The 22,620-nt window shown below is 40.2% G+C and overlaps 1 protein-coding gene across 10 annotated transcripts in view; it reads right to left on the bottom strand.

Moving 5' to 3' along the window:
* The window catches only part of Oatp30B (Organic anion transporting polypeptide 30B), a 48,302-nt gene that overhangs the window by 21,890 nt on the left and 3,792 nt on the right, over positions 1–22,620 (bottom strand). For 3 of the 10 annotated variants that reach the window (XM_087342677.1, XM_087342681.1, XM_087342676.1), the window contains one exon: positions 11,546–11,595. The exons of 3 other annotated variants lie outside the window; for them this stretch is intronic. The gene's annotated coding sequence lies outside the window, so the exon portion shown is untranslated. Of the gene's footprint in view, positions 1–1,724; positions 2,038–11,009; positions 11,258–11,534; positions 11,596–22,620 lie in introns of those variants that run through there. 4 more of the 10 variants (XM_087342684.1, XM_087342679.1, XM_087342678.1 and 1 more) reach the window with 3 other exon arrangements.

Raw genomic sequence — 22,620 nt, 5'->3', positions numbered from 1 at the left:
CGCTGATTTAGCGACATGAATCAAGCCTTGATGGAATAAAAGATTTATCTCACCAGCTGTTTATATGCAACGCAAGCCTTGCATAGCCAAAGATAATTTAAAAGCTTTACTACCATGGCAATGGTTATAACAATACACACATTCATAAATATTATCTCCGAAGGCCAAATCCCCTTACATAATCATCAACCAACCAACAATTGCTCACGGGCTCAAACATACGTATAACGTTATTTAGACGAGCTCAAAGGGCAAAAGCGTGACAACACCGTCTTGGCTCGAGCAGTGGATATGGTGCGAACTGACTGAAATAACCAGATTGGTGAAGATGCTCCAAGGGGCAGTACCTGCAGGACAATGTAAACAGATGGGACAGCGGTGAGGGGCGATTACGGAAGGCGACAGGCATTGCGGACCAACGCCGAGAACTCTCACGGTTCGGCCGCACTACACGTGTTTCGCTCGGCGGGAACGCGATTGTAACCAACAACAGAAACCTTGATCGGCCTGCCTCGAAGCCAACCTCTACTCTCCCCGCTAGCAGAACGAACCTCTCGGTTAAAATCGCTCACTATCTAGCGGGATACAATCACAACCACACTGTTAAAATAATTCAAAAATCTTTCCCTGACAGTCTCGGCAGGAGATGAGAAGCGATGATGCTGTGCTGGTCGAGAACGAATTTGCTCTGTCTCGCTATTTAAGTAACTTGAGTCAGGTCCCTCGTGTTCCAGAACGAAATTATGAAGAATACATACAGCTTTCACAATTGAAGTTGCATTATGTTCATCTGTCTCAATATATTTAAGCAAAATTAGCCATTTAGTACACATTATTCGAAAAGCACATTCTACAAGTGTACGTATCGAGTGACAGTCGTGTTACGTCAGTCAGAATTTGACGTTTGACCGTCGTAAATGTCAGGGAAATTCTCCGGCCGGGACTTGCACATGCAGGTCTCCATGTTTTTTTATGCCAAAAAACTAATCACATCCGAGCCGGGGACAGTTCAGTCGGTATGTCACGGGTACGTACCCAGCCATCCAGCGTCCTAACCATCTGGTACAGGGGTCTTTACCCGGAGTCTTAGGCGGCCGAGACATGTAGCTAATCCACTCACTCACCTTCATCTAGTGTCGAGGTAAAGAATGCGTGGAGTTATACTTCCACTCCCCCTATACGTATCCATGGCTTAGCGCTTAATTAAACACAGACAAAACTTCACTTATATCAGTTTTTATGAAACAATGGACCGTTGTTGAAAATACTGATGCAGTTATATTACGTGAAAATGTCACAGGTTACATCAGACCGTAAGGATCAAAATTAAATTCCACTAAAAAACATTAAATATAAACATTCTCCTCGAAATCAAATTTAATCATCTAAATGGAATATGTAACTAATTTACCGCTTGCTTTAATACTCATTAACCACGCATTTTGTCCGCAGTGACTCTCAAAATAAACAGCGACTGTTTCGTTAAACACGACTGACCAACTGTTCTTTTGAGGTAATGACGGAATTTGTAAATATTTAGATAAACGTTAGCTTTAAATGGGTAACGGAAACGTGTTTGATGTATCTAAGTCGAAACATGTGAATGTACACATCAAACACGCATAACCTCAGACAACAAATAATGTACAACATGACTGCAGTCAAAAGACTAATATACTTAGCTATTCGTGTACGACTCAGTCACATTTCATAATGAAACTCACTTTTGCACAGATTTCAGGAGTTCCGGCTGGAATACGGACGGATACAATCTTGGAGGAAGCCAAAGTAACGACTAAAATCAGTGTTCGTTCCCTGTAGCATGCGAAGCAGCTGATGAAGATAAGCTTATTGGACAAGGCTAGTGTTGACTTATGGAACATTGAGGTCACATAAACCATTGACCTTTTAACTGCATCCATCACACTCACTCAAAGAGAAACGAAGTCTAAAACACACATTTACAGCTGCTGCAATTCAAGCGAGAATAATGTTACATTTTTAGGATGTAAAACCACGATAACGGTGGATGGGAGGCTGGGTGGGCTCCAGCGCGAGGGGAAAACCCAATGTCCCGGCAGTGCATTCCATCGCGTAGTCGAGCGAGCTGCCCGGAGTCCTCCCTCCGAACCGAGTTCACCGATTCTGTCCAAAATTGTACTGTTTGCCTGAACTGAAATTTGTAGGATAAATTTTGGTTCGTATTGGTCCAGTAAAATCCTTCCATAATATGCAACTCGAGAAATGGCTTACAATAAACTGATATATTTAACACAAAATGTAGATTCCATTAAGATCTACGACTTTTATTTGAAGCATTTCTGAATGGATCTACAGCGTATATTTTAAAGAATTTGTTAATTTGCAACAAAACATTTTTACGCGAAAAAGAATGCAACATAGCAAATAGGATTTGAGGTTTTCGCGGTGGTAAGTCCGAAGATGGCTGTCTTCTGGGTTGCAGCGCCATGTAGTCTGGTAGAAGGTTACCAAAGTTCTCATCGCCCTCATGATAAAGTCAGCAAGGACCTCAGAAATGTTGGAAAACATCTAGCAGACTACACGACGCAACAACCCAGAAGACAGCCATCTTTAGCAAATAATATATTGTCGAGTCGTAATAACGGAGACTTTAGGAAAACTGAGTACATCTGAAATCATGAAGCAGCTGTTAATACACATCACACCACTTGCAAATGGCCAAGCCGTGCATTGGACTCTGACTTCTCCAATGGAGGTCAACACTTAAGACCCGGCACGAAAACTCGGCTTCTTCTTTTATGTTTTATTATGTGGACCGACTCAGAATTCGAATTCTATACGATGTGCGACCCCAAAAGTTACTATTTTAATAAATGTTAAGCTTGAAATGAATATCAAATAGCTGTGTACCTCAGTTTTATATTGTAATTAAATAAAATGTAAATGTGTTTCGATTAAATTCGCGTTTGTATGTGCTTTTGGAGAAACTGCATATTCGCATGTTATAGTTAGATAAAGACGATGTCTTATTTTTCGTAATTATAATTCGTCGTAACACACACGCACTGGTTCATTAGCGAAAGGTTTATTCAACATGTGTTTTGTTTTAGATTTTCATGCAGATACATATTTATGATGAAGTACAGTTTCGTAACCCCGTTTCGTGAGGAGAAATTTCGTGTCATCATGTGTCTCTCTGACAAGTTAGGGTGTGTCGCTGGTGAATAAAGGTCGCAGAACATTGAAATACAAGAACGAAAAACATATCCTAAGTTTAAGCTTGAAATCAGAAAAAATAGGCGGTCTAGACTTTCCGCACCCATGAGACGCCCCCCCCCCCCCAAGTCAATTTTTAAAGCGTCCCTCGTAGAATAAAGAGCTTGGCATGCCTGCTCTAGACAAGTAATGGTCTGCACACACCTGACCTGCATTCTATTGAAACGTCGAGTACCAAAATTCGACTCGCTGGAACTGACGGATAGAAATCAGAGCTTGGTTAATTAAGATTCTTCCCGTGTGTAAGTAACGGACAGTGTCGTGACTTGTGCCGCTTATGGCTTTGACCGATTTAATTTATCTCAGAGTCACGTGGGAGTCGATTTAAAATATGGGTCGATCGTGACCTTTGGAATCTAAGAGGGGTGGAAGGTGGGAGGCAAAGTCTGGGTGCTGTAACGCCACATTAACACCGCGGATATCAAACATTTATTTGGTTACTCTTCTTTTGGAAAACAAAAATGACAGTTTCACCACACAAAAAAATCGAGTAAATGATGAAATATGCGAACTGAGATTTACTGTAACATAAAACACAGGGACCTGCGAATAAAAATGTATAACGTATAGCAGCACAAACATCAATGAAAACGCCTTCTACGGAAATTACAAATATGAAAGCCAGTTCCCTCCCTGCGTTATTAATGAGGCTATCTCGAGCACAGCACAGATTTAGGCCGTATATTAGCATCGAGAAGATGAACTTCAAAAATCGGTTGTGGTCTATTCCAAGGCACAATCCTTAAATTCGTCTTAAGATACTGAAGAAAATCACGAATGGCCTTATTCTAAACAGCCGGTAGCTCAGGTGAGATGTCTCGCTACAGTGTTACCGCTATATAACCTACCTCGGTTGTCCCGACAGCAACAGACGATTGTGAAAAGCAATAACGTTGCATTATTTAACAGCTGTAAATGATTTACTTTATCAAATACAAATTCCAACACTGGAAATTATTTCTCATATATTACCTTGTAGATATTTAGAAATTCATCTTCTTGAAATTACGTAATATAAATTCGAGACAACAAAGAATAAATGTAGGAAGAAAAATATAAACGATGACAGAATTATAAGAAAACAAAGGAACAAAAAGCAAAACAGAGAAAATTAAGAATTAATTGACGAAAGAAAGAAGAAATGGGTTATGAAAATAAGAACAGGAAAAATTCTTCTGGCCGGGCAGTGGGCATTCACTCACAGTTCTGAAACACCAAGGACGAACGTTTCCTTAAACATGGTAACCGTGACCAGCCTGTTCGGTTACTGATGGAAACCCAGTGCGTGATGAAGACTAACAGTTGTACAGCTATAACTCGTTTTGTCCTAACTATTCTTGATACAACTAATCCAACAAGCCATAAACAGCTCTCCGGCCCCTCCTTAAGGCAGTTAGGCAATTAATTGTTCTTTATTCCTACATGTCCTGTGAACTAATCGTCTGGAATAACCGGATCTCTGATTCCAGACTGACGATCCACGGATAAAACCATACTGTTATATAAAGTTAACGTAAGATTCATTAAGCGACGTCCACAAAGTTATCGTAATTAAACAGGTAAAAAGTTTTACGCACAAAGGGCAGACACTGATGTCCAGGAGCATGCAGAATGACGGAAGTCTTTTGCTAGAACCCTCGGCTCACTGTGAACTTGAGGTTCCACTTGCCACTGTCTTAAAAAAAACCTCAAGGACCAATTTCGATATTTATCACTTTTCATACACACAGTTCGCAATAAGCCGAAAGTTCTAACATAAGACTGACGACATTCTGTAAGTGGCTTATAACAAACGAATATCAGTGACTGCCCTTAAAACGTAAATTGTTTTAAATGCCTCACTACGATTACTTTACAAGTTTCCTAACTATATCGTCGACGTAACGCTCCAAGTCATTCTTCTGAGGCTTTCTGTAGAAACTCAAAATTTGTTTTCTTTGCGGTACGGACTGAATTATTAAATAAGATTTAGACGAGTTTCGGCTTAAGGGTTTTAACTATTTACTCCTGCTGCAACGTACAGCACAAAACACTTTTCAACTTACGGACCAAGTCCTTGTTTCTTGCATAACCTATAACTTAAAACATTAATTTGGGTCAAATGAACAAAACACGAAACACAATTTGTGTTGTTTGGCGCATTGCGATCCTGTCCTCTTCACTTCCAGAATTAAAAGAAAGCTCTGACGTCAACAGAAGTCATCGACGGAGAACATGAGAAAATGACACAGTCAACGCACATGGCTACATTATGAAAAATTCAACCCAGGACACAAATTATAAGAGCAGAAAAGTATTCAAGGGCGACGTATTTATTTCATGCGGATGGATGGAGACGCGAATCGATAATCGACAGACTTCTCTAGCCGTCAGCTGATCGAATTCCAAGCCTGACCAACCTCAACTTCAATTGGGCTACAAATGAGTTCTTAACTTTTAAGACCATGTTAATTAGCTATCCGCATGAAACGGAGTCCTTGACTATTAACAGTTGCAAATTTCCTTTTAAACTCCAATATCTATATACGCCTACATTCTACCAATTAGACTGCCCGCCTAACGAACCTGTCAGACAAGTAGTCGCCTACCGAAGGCGAATGGCAGAAATAATCTGGATCAAGTTCTCCAGAAACGCGTGTACCCGTAATTGTTGTCCGACTTAACCAAATGGCAACGAATCATATAATATAATACCATTATTATAATAATTAGCAAAAAGCACGAGTTATGGAGTTCCTCATTTCCATGGGCTATTTGGACCAAAATGACAATTTCGTGTGACATGAGAAATGGTACAAATATTGTTTAAAATCAATGACGTAATAGATACTATCTTTCGTGTATGATTCAGAACGAACAAAATCTGTTGCATTTGTGCGTTATTTCCGTCAAGGTCTTCCTCTCCCTCACTTGATGTATGTATGGAGTTCTCAGAATTTGTCTTGCCTGTTACCCCTTTTGAAGTCCGGGTCCGCATACAAAAGAAACTTGGAAATAATAATAATGACAACGGGAGGAACTTTCACATCTTTAGAGGTATATTAGCTTTGCTGAAATGGTTTGTGACACAGGACTGCTTAAAGCTCGCTTTAATGCTTATAATGTACACGAAGAGAATTTATGATGCCCCTAGCTGTACCGGTACAACAATTTGAGAACCTCTGCCGTATGTCAATATTACAGAGATGACAATTTCGCTTTGTACAGACAAACGCATACACACGCCGGTTCCGCTGTTTTGAAACAAGCTTAATAAAACAGTTATAGAAACATAAAGAGACGGGAATACAGAACGGAATTACTGGAAAACGTCGATGTTGCGCAATCTGAACGCAACTGCATTCGTGAACAAGCAGTCCGGTCCGTGAAAGGTACAGCATCTGCCCTCACTCTACGATTAATACGTCAACAGAATCACTCGAGTTTCTGGTTATTATTCAAGCTTTCAGGCATGTTCGACTTAAATGCATGCTATAATTTATTTGCTTTCAGTAATATCGGAATAAAACGATTAATGATCGGCATACATACAATACGCCATTTGCTGTTCTCAGGCAGTGAAGACCTTGAAGCTGGTCTTCTGGGTTGTGACGCCGTGTGGACTTACGGGCGGATACCAGCGTTTCGGTGGAACATACTGCCTCTATCTGCACTTCAGTCCTGAAGATGAAAACTGTATGTTCCTCCGAAACGCTGGAACCCACTTACGGTGTCACAATCCAGACCACCAAGACAACTAAAGACAACATTTTATAAAATCTTCGATGTTTCTCTCTTAAGACTAAATCTAGAAATACAATGGTCAATCACGTAGGCGATAAACTTAATTATCACAGAGTTATTAAGAGTTAACGAGGGTTACCACTAAGGAAAGATGAAACAAACATTCGGGCTCCTTATCTGAGGATAAACAAGTCTTCCTGTTTCCCGTGAAGTGTGGGCGCGTAATTTCCTACCAGACAATTTACAGACCTTGAGGCAACTTGTAACAAAGAGAATAAGCTGTTGCTACTGCAAAAGTAACACGACGCAAGCGACGAGATGAACTAAATTAATGGTGCAAGGTCTTCTTTGAAGACACCACAGTTTCCCAGCTGGTCCCGAATTCCGGCTTTAGAGGTACCCGAAGACTCATGGATCAAATCCTCAACTCAATCTGCTTCCAATTGTAAGATCCTACTTCTCGGACATCCACTTTAATATCCCCACATGGTTTATTAAATCTAATAATGTTTTAATAGTATTATATTACGATTAGAAACATTGTCTCTTAGTGTATTTAACATCTCGACCTAATGATTGATCAACTGAATTAGATTCCAACAACGCAGACAGTTTGCAGAAAGATCTCTTCACGATTAACAAGGTTTGAGGTTTTAACGGCGAATTGCCTCTCTTCCGAAACTCTGGTAACTACCTACTACACGGCATCACGACGATCCATATCGTCGTGATTTAATTTCATGAATTTCGTGTACAGAAAGACACAATAATGGCTTTTTATTGTTTCTCGTACAAGAAACAGTTACTTCATAGCGTTTCGCTCATGAGAATTATGTGAAAAGTTGAGACCTTCAAGTCATTACGGTGAGTCACCTCTGAATCCGTTCTGCACAGCGCGGCCCTCATTGGTCCCTTAACTTTCGAGTAGATCAGAAGTGAGGCAAACAGTCACGAGAAGCCAGTTTTACACAGTTAATACCTGACAAAGCAAATCAAACAAGAACACAGCGAAAGGCGCGGGTGCTATGCACTGAATGACTCAGTTGCGTTGCGTGTGGGTCCCGAGCATTCGAACGCCGCCTTCTGTCCTCAGGCAGTCAGAGTAACCAGCGATTACTTCCCTAAATATCATTAACTAACGAATCTCTAAAAAGGAGACTTCTTCTTCCCGTTAGGAACCGAACTTGAACTTTCTGCTTCAAAGACTAAATTTGCAATTTGTACTAGTTTAATGTCTTTCATATTTACCGATTTTAATACTTAAATTTATAAATGTTTACTGTAATTATATCATGTATCTATAAAATGACAGGTTCGTAATTCTGGACCAAAAAAAAAAAAATACTGCACGGAACACAATCCAAACCATTTCAGAATTAATGCTACTAGAGTATGCTCCACTGTAATTGAACAATACAAATAAACTTTTCGCTTTTCCTTGTTCTTGCCTCGTGCCTTCCCAACTTCCCTTCTTCTTTGTGAGTGTGGAACATGGTGATACTGCAGGTTTCTGCCAACTCACCATGGCCGATTCCTGAAGCTCTGTCTGCTCTCTAATATCAAGGTCTGAGGTACGCCACTGCACAAGATAACATCAACTTTGAAGGGCAGCAGCTTCCGAAACGAAAGTTCAGAGACGGCATCCACAAGTTTACGTGTTACGCACAGGAGAGTTCAATCCCAAATTAACAAGGGCAGAAGATCTAATCCTTGGCGAAGGCGTATGACAAGTTTCCAAAACATTTTCCCTTCGATTTCGTATCATTCACTGGTCATCGTGTTCATTTACTGCAGACACATCGATGTGGAATGCAACAAAGTTTTCAAGCTACGTAGCGGTTACAGCGATTGACGTCTTATGGGAGATCCCGGGATCGATTCTCTGCTCTACAGATGGCTGCACTTTATTTTTAATAACCACGAAAATACTGGGACACTATCTCAAAATAGGCCACAACCGCCATACTATAATTCTATGCCATATTACCCACACAGATGAGAAAGCGTTGTTAAACCGAACAAAAACCAACGATGACCAAAAATAAATTCTGACGACAACTTTAATCGAAAATACGTGTAGAAATTAACACGCAGTTGACAGCAAAGAGTGGCATTAGACACAAATACAGACATGTTCTGAACTAAACTTTGAACACAGAAATGAGTCCACTCTGCATAAACATCGTTTTCATACACACAACTGATGATGCCATTAATTTATGTCAAACACGTTTGCAAAATGCTTACATGTGTCTGTCGGATGCCACATCCTCTTTCTTCACACGTGAAAGACGAAGACCTCAGCGGCAGGTCTCTTTACACAGAGATGGGCAATTTTCATTATATGGCCAGACGAGACCAATTAGAAGTGGCAACGTGCCAGAGATCATGAGAATAAATGTAGTTAAAGTTGTTAACTTTTACTCTTTTACTGGGAAGTACGTTCCTCGTTTGTTGTTCCGCCAAATTTGGTCCACACAGGATATACGTTCTCAAACATGCCGTAGTTGGCGAAGAACATAACTTATACCCCAAGTAAATTTTCCGTCAATAGATCTATAGATCAGGAACACGTATCCCAATTAAGAATACACCAAAGTCCACTTTGGGAAAACAAAATACTTTGGTTACGAAACGGTTGCGATCGATTGGATTCGTTATCCGCTGGCCGTACTAAGCCCACCATCGCCGCAACTGAAGGGTCACAGACTCTTGGCAGTAGGTCGCATAATGATCGATATTGTGAAAGTAATTTATTAAACTGCGTTCGGAAAACAGTTTATGCCGGAGAGTAATAATTCATCCCCCACGAGTGCCACCCACTGCTAACCAAGGACGACAACTTTTACATAAGAACAGGGGTAGCCAAAATTTTCGAAGTCAAATAGTAGAATAATTTAATTTTAAAATGTGCGCCATTGGCATTTAAATACTCTGCATATTATGATAAAGGGGCCACGCATTCTTTCACAAGATTTAACACAATTCCAAACATAAGAAACTACAAGCACTGACCAAACAACCTCTGCCTCAGCTGTTTACTTTAAATCCCTTGCGGGCACTCGAGAACAGTTCCGTGGTAACTCTGGTGCTCGCGGACAAAAGGCTGTCAACCCCTGTATAAAAGTACGGGTCTTTACTGAAAACGTACACATGAACTTCAAGTCTGCGTATATTAATATTCATGTACCGTGTGTATAAAGTACGATAAATCAATTGCAATTACTAACAGTTGATGTTACTTTTTTTTTCTCGTCACGATCCTCCGACTTACGGTTGCTTGAAAATAAATCCACCCGGGCCAAAAGTAAACGAACTGCCCACCCCTGAATTGAGGTGCCGCATCTGTAGGAAAAGGATGAAGTAATGACTGATAGAAACAACGTGACAGAGGCGGGGGGGGGGGGGGTGTTAAGAGCCTGTAATGGTTGAAAAATCCATAAATAGGCCCCGTTATTAAGGATACTTAGGGAGGAAACATTCTTGCCAAAAGCGAATATCGGACTCAATGACTGACAGAATGTTTCTTGATAATTTAAAGACGTTATTTAAAGTGCAAAGGTTATAACAAAGACCTACGAAGGCACGAGATAGGAGACAATCGTGGACGGTGAGTAGTAACCCAGAATACGTCAGGAGGAGACAGAAGAATGGCGGTAAACCTGAGATATAACAAGAGGACGGAGAAAATTACGAAATCATAAACTTACTCTGCACTCTTCATCTGAAACTGCCGAAGTGCCAGCAATTATACAAAGAAGGATGAAATAAACGGGACACACAGCACGCATTATTAAATTTAAAAAAAAAAATAGTACGTTTTGTTTTAAAAATCACGAGGTGACCATTTGCGGGAGCAGGATACAACTATAAATAAAACAAAGTAAAATTTAAGGAAACGGTGTGTAAGATTCTGGACTGGGCTGAAGCGGGCTTTAGCGAACACGGTGATACACCTTCGGGCTCTAAATGCAGTACATGTCTTTACCAGCTAAGGAACTACAAACTTTTCAATGAAAACTCTGTACCAGTGGAGCTAGTTCCGTGTCACACTCGTAGACGACAAACGGGTGGCACTGGGCCTCACTCAGCTGCTACACGCTACGGTAATGCGCCAGATTTTGTTGCACTGCGGCGGATTCTACCCGTCCCTCGACTCTGCCAAGGCCGTCCTTGGCCGCTTGCGGAGACCGGTGAAAATCACCGCATGGAGACCCGCAACATTTTCTACGGACGCAAAACAACTTGGGACACGTTTAGTTTTCATGGCGCCGAGCTGCAAAATTTGCAACAGTTTAATCTCATATAAGCGTTGCCGGGATCGATTTTCCTTTTCAGATTTAGTTATGAATGGGAACATACAAACGGGAATTATCAATAAGTTAAGAAGAGCACAAACTGTTAAACCTTTGAATCTAAAGTTCAATTAAATGATGTTTAAGAATTCAGTCGGTATCTCAAATAAAACACAACACTTCTTCATGACGAAGAGTTCTTGAGAAAATAATTTCCCAAAACGCAAAATGAGATATTAAAACAAATAAATTACGTACATAAAACTTACTTTCTTTGGAAAGCAGGTCGGTATCTCCTTGTAAGTAGCATTAAAATGACCTAAAACAAACCAGAGGGCACATATTAACCGAGAAAAAGCTATTCGTGGCATTTTAATACATTAAAGCTTACTAAAATTTAAAACACAAGGCAAATTTATAAAACTGCACGGACGACAAGAATTAAATCTTCAAAAGTGTATTATCACTGGCAGGGCTGCATTTTTTAAAATTTTAATTGACTCCCAATATGATAACCAAACATACATGCCTATTAAAAAACCATACTGGGATACTGGGAACGACCCGTTCTTTCAAGTTCCTGAGCACTGCGGGTCCCAACTTCTTCGTTGGTTCGATCTATAGACATTCGGTAGGGCTCCTTGGGCGAGGGATCAGCCCGTCGCAAGGCCTCTACCTGTACACAGGACAACGCGGACAAACATCAATGGCTTGAGAGGGATTCGATCCCATGGTCCCAGCGACCAAGCGGCACAAGGCCCACGCCTCAGACTGCTGACCCCTTTAAAAAACCATGGGTGAAGGATCCCCTTACCATTACCTTGATTCATGTCGTGTTGAAATCTAAAGAACTACAGAAAGTCCGCGGCTGTAACCAATATTCGATGCAATTCTTAAACTGTCACGTCACAGGCTTCTGATCTTTAGGAACAGAATATGTGTACAGTTTATAAAAACTATGTTATTTCAGAAGACGCCAAATTTCTAAAAAGGCAACAACACACAGGCCCAAAGTGTTCCATATTTCAGCGGCCTGTAACTAGGTTACTTACTAGTAATTTGCAAAGCAATATATAAACCTTCCATACTTAATTGGTCATACATAATGCAAAGATCGACCTGAACATTCATGTGTGTCATTACCTGTTGACGAATTATTCAAATTGTGGAAACGTTTACACAATTTCGCTCCAGTACGATTTTACCGCGGAGCAGAAATTGTCCTCTGGCAATAACACGTTTACACCGATGGAGTTAGCTTCCACAACGCACGCAAAACCTGACGCCACGCCATTCGACATTTAAGACAACGCCTTTCTCTAGATATCGAATTACATAGATCGATTCTATCATGTTTGTTACAAGCATAAATCGATGAGTCATTCAATACGAGACCGGAAATAGATTAGATTTGAAAAGTACGCTCGACTGACTGTGTTGAATCGGGAGGAAATTAAATAGAAAAATGTAGAATCACTGTGCAAAACATAAAATAAAATGTTTCAGCGATAAAGGCACACAGAATGGAAAAAAAAAGTTCAAAGCAGCTAGTACACTGGCCACAAACTATGGAAGACGTGAAAAGATACTAGTTCCATGATTAGAAGAAATTAATAAAGCGAACGAAAGAGGAGATGCGGAGCCTATGGAAGCGTAGAATGTGAGATCTCAGGTTCTCACGGCGGCGAGTTTGAAGACAGTTGTGTTTTGGATTGTAACTTCTTGCTTGTTGGTATAAATTTACCGACGTTTCAGAGGTGCTTGCTTGCATTAAGGATGTGATCATCTCCCAGACAACATGACGCAACAATCCAGAAGACAGCCATCTTTAAAGCAGACGCGTGATTAATTAAGTTTTGAAGTGAGCAGACAGGAAGTAACCCTTGGTGTACCGAACTGTCGCTACGGTACACGTTGCAGTGAGAAGACTTTCCTGCAACAACCAAATCGATTTCTACAAAACGTAGCCTCTGGACAGCTGCTACCCTCACAACAAATGCGGGGGTCTAAATCCGTATAGGACGTTTGATTTATGACTTTACTCTGCATTTCAAATACAATAGGATTATTGTAACTGGCACCGAATAGATTTCCTCCTATCGCCTGACAATATTTCACCAACTGAAAACAGAGGCTGCAGTGCACTGTGCTTTTCAGAAACATGAGACGATAAACATTAAATTCGAATACGAATAAAAAGCAGTACACAGTTTAACGTAAGTCCTTCCGCAATTTCTCCCACCTACAGAATCTAACCTTATTTCTAGATCAAACATACCACACATCACTACATACGCCTAATTCAATCCTAAAGGGTTTTGGCAATGTGGATTACAATTAAAACTGCTCATTGCCTAGACTTTTCCCATCGTCCTTGTTTAAAAGACGATACCACGACGTTTCGAAAAGTGGCTCCGTTTCCAGTTCGGTCCCTCAGATACAGCAAGTCCAGTGATGGAAACTAGCTCCGACGGAACCAACTTCTCAACTCTCTCAGTTCCATGGAGTTTGTTATGACATAAATATTCACATATTGTGACTATTTATTTTATTTAGTGTTCTGTCTGACGACATGTCCATATGAACAGGATCCTTCCATCCTTTTCTCGGACTGGGACCTGTTCATATACGTTCTTGGCAGATGATCCAGAAGTGGTTTGCCATTGCCTTCTTCTGTGTGTGAATGGAGTAATTGTTGGGATGCCACGGAGGAAAACTCCGTGTTGCCTAGACCACGGCCTTGCCCAACACAAGTTATAAATTCGGGCACCGCCGGGAATCGAACCCGAGACCCCAGGGCCAGCGTTCTAACCGCTAACCTATCCTAAGAAACACAGTCATTAATCGGAAAATACGACTCACGTGTCGATATATTCGAAATTACTCGATACGGAGCTATTAATAAAGCATGAGTCAAACACGCACTGAAATACGAAGCATTTGCAGCAGGACACGGTCTTCTTGAGAGGCAATGAACGGTAAATCAGATATAGGAAGGAAGAAGTGTGCGCGTTCGTTGTAGAGATTGACAGGGCGTGAAGGATAAAATGCGTGATGCAAATACAAATCGCAATGAAACAGTACAACAAAACAAGATTGGGAACAACACGAGGCAGAGAGAACAAAATGACGAAAACAAGACGGAATGAATGAAAAAGCTAAATAAGGATATCTGCACGTGCTTTCAGCTTCTAAAAACCAGCTTCACAATCACTTGGTTAAGTAATTTGTACTGGTAAATTGGTTCTGCTCTGCAACAGTTCTATTGACACGGGAATGGATTTGCTTAACCGATGTTTGCTGAGGGGATTTCCCTTTTGGAGGACGTCCATTGCGTCACAGTTGCAAGGATCACTTGAAGTGAAGTGGTAGCACTGCACGCTTTCACTTTCCCGTCAATTGCATGCATCACGTCTCGGCACTGCACGCTTTCATAATGTTTTGCTCTTAGACATGTCTCATTGGATCAGTTCAGCAAATCGACAGCGTCTTGTCCACGTGTGAACCTGTTATCCGTACAGACATGTTAACGGGCATCAACGACACGAGTCAATGCTTCATCATCATCATCATTCTGTGCTTAAAATAATAATATAATTAATCACTTGCACTGACTGAAAATACTTCATGGATATGCCGAAAGACATATATAAAGTTATCAATCATTAACTTTGATAATTTGAATTCTGATTGGTGTTGTCGGAGTGTTAAATATGGACCGAATCTGAGTGATGAAATATCGTACGACTTTCTTATCAACTTGTAGGAGCATTAAGGTCTGAGTGAAATTAGAAAAAGAGTGCAGTAGAAATCTTACAACTAGAATTTCCATAAAAAGTAATCGTTTTGTTTGTTATTACAATTACAACTTCTGATCGTCCTAATGATGCAGGCAAAAATCATCTATGAAACTGTAAACTACCAAACTGCATGGCGTAGCAAAACAGAAGACAGTAATCTTCAAACTCGCCGCCGCGAGAACCTAAAATCTCACCTACATGCTCTTTATGAAATGCTTGGAGATAATTCATAATTGGCCTACGTCGTATCAGGAATACACACAGGATATGTATCTGACAGATTATGGAAGTGAAGAGACGTGTTGACGCATCAGCCATCCACGGAGTCCTACTAAATATCTACACGATCAACTGTCTTGTGATCAGTTCTGGATCGGAACACGCCTGAAGCAGTAATATTAGCTGTGAACAGAACGGGCTTCAAGCTTTAAAGGAGGTCAAGACTGAATGTCACACACCAAGTTACCAACGCAGCTTGCGGAAAATTATTCTCATTCACACGTATTTATAGATTACGATAACAAAACGTTCCCAACAGCACTTGCAAAGCTATTTTCCGGTTAAACATAATTCTATTTCTAAAAAAAAATCTCCATAAGAAATGTCACATGTCCACCTCAAACGCCTCATTATATGATAAACCGAAAGATATAGATAATTTTCGCATAGCCGTCTTGTTGTTATCACTGACTACAAAATTAAGTTTTTAATTTCATACATCCATTAATAACAACAAGGTTAAAACAGAGGCATTCACGCTGCACAGTCATACATCATTCTACTTTTATTTGATTAAATACTCAACATCTAAATAAATATTACTAGTAAAAGCTGCAGACTTTCATTACGTCAATGTTTTGTCAGACATCTATCTATACGATTCGCCATTTATTAAAAATATCGGCAACTTTCAAAATAACCTTACAAACGAAAACTAAATTCGGTCGACAACAACTGTCATTGTGCTGTTCAACCACAATACCAAATTTCTTCGATATTCGTTTAGTAAATAAGGATATGAAACTTTCAGATGGACAGACAAACTTTTCCATGATTATATAACTTCCGAAAAGTACCACGCGTTCTCTTTGGTATCGAAATAAATAAATTCAAATATTTGAAGCCGACTACAGTAGATAAGTGATCCGAGGTCGATCAAACACTCTGATGGTGGGGGTGAATTTCAGTTCGGGAAGTTTTTCTGTATCCTGCGTAGCGCGAGACGTTGTAATGGTCTAACCACAGAAACAAGGAATCGCATCGAATATCTACCATTAAATAAAATATAAAGACGATACCAGGGACGATAAATCTGGTAAGTGGCCGGGTTACTGTAATACAGCGTCATTAAATGAACAATCAAAATAGTAGCATGTCGCTTAGGAAGGTGTCCTCTTTACCGAAGAAGTGACATCCTATGCTCCCAGCCACACGAAATCTGTCTTTGGAAATGTCAAGACATACGCAGGCACTGGAAAGTGGAACGTTAATTTTTATCATGAACACATGGCTCCTCGGTGAGACTACTTGAAACAACGGGCGAAGGGCTGCGTAGGAAGGATGGAAAAAGAAAACAAGGACACAAATAATACAAAACGAAACATAAGAAATAAAGACACAAGAAAGAAATTAGCAGAGCAAGTTCCCGCTTCACCATATCGAAGAATTCCAAACAAAGTCGCGGGTCTTAAAATTATCTGCTCGTCTATTTAGGCCATATCATACTTCTTAGTCCTTAAAAATGATCGCGTTCTGGAACGTTGTTAAGGGATTTGGGGTCCTACGGGATTACATTTACGACTACGTGTTAACTGCTTCAGAGTTTGCCGTCATTCCTGATGGGCAATTTACAAGTTTGATACTTTTCTTCGTTGTACCTAAAACTGTAACTTTAAGATAAGAGATTACGAGTAATTTCAAGACTTGGTTTACTTATCGTCATGTCTCAGTCTGCATTATCGGTCGTTCAACAACGTCCAAACATTACACGGCATCTGCTCGCCAGAGCAGGATTTGTTATTCAATTATTAATACTTCCAGCCTTCAGTCAGGTTCATAATGTAGCCTACTCAAGTTTTAACACTTCACCTCGTCGATTAAAAATTACCTGAATAAAAGTTAGCGCTCTTCGCGACTTTGCATACCTCATTAACAAATCAAAATTACGTTAATGAACAAATTAAGAACATGCTAAAAGATTAGATTTTCGTACAAAGTACGGTTAATACATAGCCGATGTAAACCAAAATTAAATTCTAGCGTAATACACCCTTCGTCCCCCTCAACAGCAAACTTAACAGACATCCATAAAATCGGGTACGTTAACATGCGGACGGACAGACACGACATTCTGCGTAATAGGCCTCTTAAGTTTACGCGACTGTGCCTGGATCCTGGCCTAAACAAGGAAAGAACGAAGCAATATTAAAACTAAAAATAACGACGCATCCTTGGGAGTTCGGCGGATAGGAACTTGAACTCCTTTAAATATGGACCATTTCTGTGCACCGCGCGTTATAATAAGCAGGGTAACGCTTGCAGAGTGTATTTTGAATGTTTCATTAGTCTCACAGTTCTTTTGCTGCATATACAAACACAGCTATTGTTTTAAACAGCCAATTTCAGTACATGATCACACTTTTAACTTTCATAATTTTTAAATCGATGCAGTGCCGTTAAATAATCGACGAACAAAACAATGAACGTAGCTGACAAATGGTTAGCACGCCTGTTGGAATTCGGGAAGTCCCGGGTTTAAATCTCGGCCCTCAAACCGACTATCCTGACTAAAGTTTCCTTTGTGCTCCTTAATTCCTCCAGGAAAATGCTGGGATAAATAAATCACATATACAACTTCTTACTAAACGCCTATGCCAAACATTTTCATTCATGTTATAAGAAACAAGAGTTGTATGGAAAAACGTGAGCGGCAAAACTATACGACACAAAATTATGACATTACGTAACATGTAAAAACCAACCCGTTGGGCATCATGTAGGCGCTTGGGGGGAGAGACGGTTAGGCTCCCAATCTTTCTCAACCTCGACACTAGATGGGGGGGGGGGGTGAGTGGTAGCTTCAAGCCCCGGCCACGATTTACCCCCAGGAAAGGGCAGGAGGCTGGGTGGAACCCCACAACCGGTCTGGATACAGAGGCTAAAAGAAAATCCTCTGCCTCTGTGGAGGATCAAACTCCGATCGTCCAGCCCGTAGGCAGCCACTATAATGACTAAGCTACCCGGCTCTTAGGATAAATATTCATACTGGAATACGTGATATACACAGGGCAGGCTGAGAAAGACTGATCAATGTACTCGGACTGGCATATTTGAACTGTCCGAATTGAACCCAGGCGGAGGTATTACAATTGCATACGTAAGCGTACCTAATCAAACGACAACCACTGAAATATGCCTAGAATAGGACGTGAGTCACAACAGATCCAATTGTCAACTTCATTAGCAATTCGACAACACACAAAACGCAAACGTCTGATGACTGTTCTATAAACGGCCCTGTAGCCTTATGATATGTGCCAAATGTAGCTGTTATTTGTATCAAACGTATATAGTCGTTTTGTGTTGGCAAAAGGCCAGACTATGCCTGATATGTGCTTACGCACTCATAATGGCTACTTTATCAATTAACCCTTTGATGCCAGAGCCCATCTGAATAATATTTAATAATTCAATCAGTATCGCAAACAAAACACAACACTTCACCATTACAAAGATCAGCTGCTTAATGCTGTTTAATGAAATGATTGCTGTTCAAAGCGAGAACCATACGAAACTCTGTACGTACAAAACGCAGAGTTACTTACTGTTAAAACACGTGGTACTTTAAAGAGTTAATTAAGAAGCAAATTAACTCGTTGGTTAGTTCTGTATTTACTTCACCAGTTAGCTAAAAATGTTAATTAGATTGCCAGTTAAGTAAGTAGTTTATTAGAAAGTTATTTAAGTAACCAGGTAGTCAGGTAGTATGGATATCCATCTAGTTACTTGATTTAGCAAACTATTTGATCGGTCTGTTAGTTAGGTAAATAACGATTCGATTAACTTAATCACGTAACAAGACAGTCTACTGAAAAGTTACACCAAAACCGGAAACGACGAATACAAGCTTTAACACACACGAGCTTCAACTGAGCTTCAGGGAAGTTGGGTGTGGACTAGATTCATCTGACTCACGGTCTACTGATATGCTCTCGTGAACACGGTAACAAGCCTTCGAGAAATGCAAGAATACATTCATGACGCCTTCAAGGACTTTCACAGAAGGCATCTTCCTTTTAAGTAGGATCTGACGATCTCACGGCGGCGAGTATGAAGATGGCTGTGGTCTGGTAGAAGTTTACCGACGTTTTAGAGGTCCCTGCTGCCTCCATCACCAGGGCGGTCAGTAAGCCGTGCACGGCTTTCTGATGATGGATGCAGCAAGGACCTCTAAAACGTCGGTAAACATCTACCAGACTTCATGGCGCTACAACCCAGAAGACAGCCATCTTCATCTACCTACAAACAAACCTCACGTAGCGAAAACACGTGTTCTGCTGCGCACTTCCTGTAATAACATATGGTTTCTTGTTGCAAAATTAATTAATCTCCTTAAAGTGCATATGGCGAGATGTTGAAGCCATGTTTATTACATAACAAACGTTGCTATTTTAGCACCAAGTCCAATACTAACAACTTCTTATGCTGTAATAATTACAATTGCACATTATAGCGCATAACTTTTGTTGTTTAAAAATACGAATAGTAATCTACTTTAAATTGGAAAACATCTTTCCAAAAGATACAGCGTCGCAGTAGTTTGAATTATCAGTACTTTTCGTCACAGGAAGCTATCAGTGCTTATTTTACACCGATGTTAAAAAGAACGTGAATTTATTCTAACCGTGACGTCACACATTAAGGTAGTGGTTGATGCAGGTCTGATAGCTGTTTGCTGATTGCGGTACGTTCATTGTACCAGTATGCTGAATTCTATTCACAACGAAAGAAAGAAAAAAAGAAAGAAAGAAAGAAAGGGAACGGAGAAAACAAGGTGGGCAGTCTCCAAATAATCTCTGAAATAGAAACAATGTCATTAAGTAACTTATGAGACAACTATGTCGACAAATGTCCCTTAAATGTGTTTTGTGAGTTACGAAACTAAAGTTCAAGGACCATAAAGTTGTTATATGTAGTATTTCTTATTTTTATTGAGAGTTTTCGAGGATTTCCAGACTTAGAATAATCACTGGTATTTATTATTTAGATGGTCCCTAAATGATGTCTGTTTTATATCCGATGAAATGAGAAGGTCTGGTTCATGACAACCATTTGGTGGGGATACAGCGATAAAATTATGACGCAGTGAGGATGGACGAACATAAATTAACACACATGCTCTCCGCCAGATACTAAACCACGAAATTAGCATTCGTTCAACAAAAAACCATACGCGCCTCAACCCAACGAAGCCCCCCCAGAAGTCTAGCTAAATAATATTTAAAAATTATTTTCCTACCTCAAATAAAAACGTGTCTCCGTTATAAAACAAATTCGTAAGTAAGGTACTTATTCTGAGGAGCACATAAAATACGTATATCCTAAATATATTCTGAGATCAGAGTGAAACGTTACTGAACACTAGAGCAAGTGGTACACATGGTTACCACTGTGTTGCAACGGTTAAATACCACACCGCACTGAAGCAACTGTATTAGTAGTTCGAAAGCACGCGTTCTTACTTATTCAGGAGACGCATAAAAATATAAAATACATTTTAAAAATAATTATTCTCACTGTTGAGTATCCCTCATGAAAATAAGTGACCATACCTGAGATTCGCTGCCGGACTACGAGCATATCAAAATGGTAATTGATGAAACTGGGTGTGAGGAAGTGGACTGGATTCATCTGGCTCAGCACACGGACCAGGGGAAAACTCTAATAAACCTTCGGGTTATATGAAAGCGGGGATTTTCTTGACCAACTGGGTGACTACTAGCTTCTCAAGAAGGACTCCGCTCCACGGAGTTAATTACTAAAAATTACTTCGGAATAATTAGTAGCAGTGGAGAGACAAAACTGCACTTTCATTACAGAAGATTTAGGTTGAAGTTTGTAGAAGCGTAACAGAAAAGAGAAACCACTCTAATCTTCTTATCATTGTTCCTAAAGATGATTAATTAATTATGAATAAGGAAGCAGCTTCGTGCTCTTCACATGGAATGTATTGTCTTCACTCTGTTGCTGAAAATGGACCTCGTTAGCTTTCGTAAAACGAGTTCCAAAAGGAAAGTTTCGCTTTCAGTTCAGTGTTTAACACAAAGGAATACTGACGCAATGGCATTTGTTTTTCGTAGTTCAGAATGTTTAATTTCAATTTTACACCCAACAGATTGTGAAGAAAACTTCTTACTCAGATTCTTTCAAATTGAAACTGGTCCTCTTTCCTTAACAACGCCTTTTCAACTTGATATGACTCGCCCTCCCACACGTGCTGCATGAAGATCAGGATTGTGATATTCTGGGTTATTACGCCGTGAGATACATTTTAATATTATCATCGCATCTACACGAAGTGATATTTTCCCTTCAGATTTTCAAACTAAAATTTTGAATTCATTTCTCATCTCTGCCGTACGTGCTATACGCTCCTCACATCTCAACCTTATTTTATTGATTTGCTAATAATATTTGACGAAATGTGCAAGTTTCGAAGCTTTTCGTTATATAATTCTTATTGCCTTTTATACGAAATATTCTTTAGTACCTTCGTAAGTAATTAATAGTGGAATTGTTTGTAACTCGTAGCTGCATTGCCTCAGAGACTAGTGATTTTAACACTTTTATTTCCAGTCGTTCTAAACCGCGCGTCGGTCTGTGTACAGGTTCTTGTTGAAGTCTTTCAGTGCAGAAATGTCTCCTCGGAAGTTCGGATGAGGCCACGCGAAAGCTGCCTGTAGGAGGAAACAGGAGTTCCAGGCTACTGACAGTACGGAACAAATTCTGCAGGACTGCGGGACCACGAGGGACAAGGGAAAGCACGTCATTGTCGTTGTCCCTTGTGCAGTCACACTTGGACCGTCATGCTTCAAGACAGGGTTTGTTGGTCAATGGGTTTATAGTCGACAACTCTTTAAAGCACAGTGGCACAACCCACTTAAAATTAACTCCATTTTGCTCACAGAGCGTATTTATGTTTTGTATCATTCTCATAATTAACCAAATTTTCAACCGTTCTTCACGCCATATCTTAGGGTCATGTTGTACTGTCAACCGGGGTCATTGTTGAGCGACAATGTTGGCCAAGTGTCTTTATGGCATTGCTGCAATAATGTGATCCGAGGTCTATGTTTCACTGATGCTGTCCCGCCATTGTTGCCAAAAATGTGTTCCAACAATTACGTCTGTTCCCTTTGTTTTGCATGTGTTCAAACAATGGGACCACGGTTCCCAATGTTGCGCAATTTTGGCCATGCGGGATGCTTAATTTAGGAAAAAGCCAAGGTCATACACACAAAAACCCGATTTGTTCACGCCACAGA

Source organism: Zootermopsis nevadensis, unplaced genomic scaffold (assembly GCF_977971745.1).
Source record: "Zootermopsis nevadensis isolate Lab colony 2312 unplaced genomic scaffold, Znev_1.0 Znev_ptg000003l, whole genome shotgun sequence".
NCBI lineage: Eukaryota > Metazoa > Arthropoda > Insecta > Blattodea > Termopsidae > Zootermopsis > Zootermopsis nevadensis.
The sequence above is the reverse complement of the archived record's forward strand: the minus strand, read 5'-3'. Positions and strand labels throughout refer to the sequence as shown.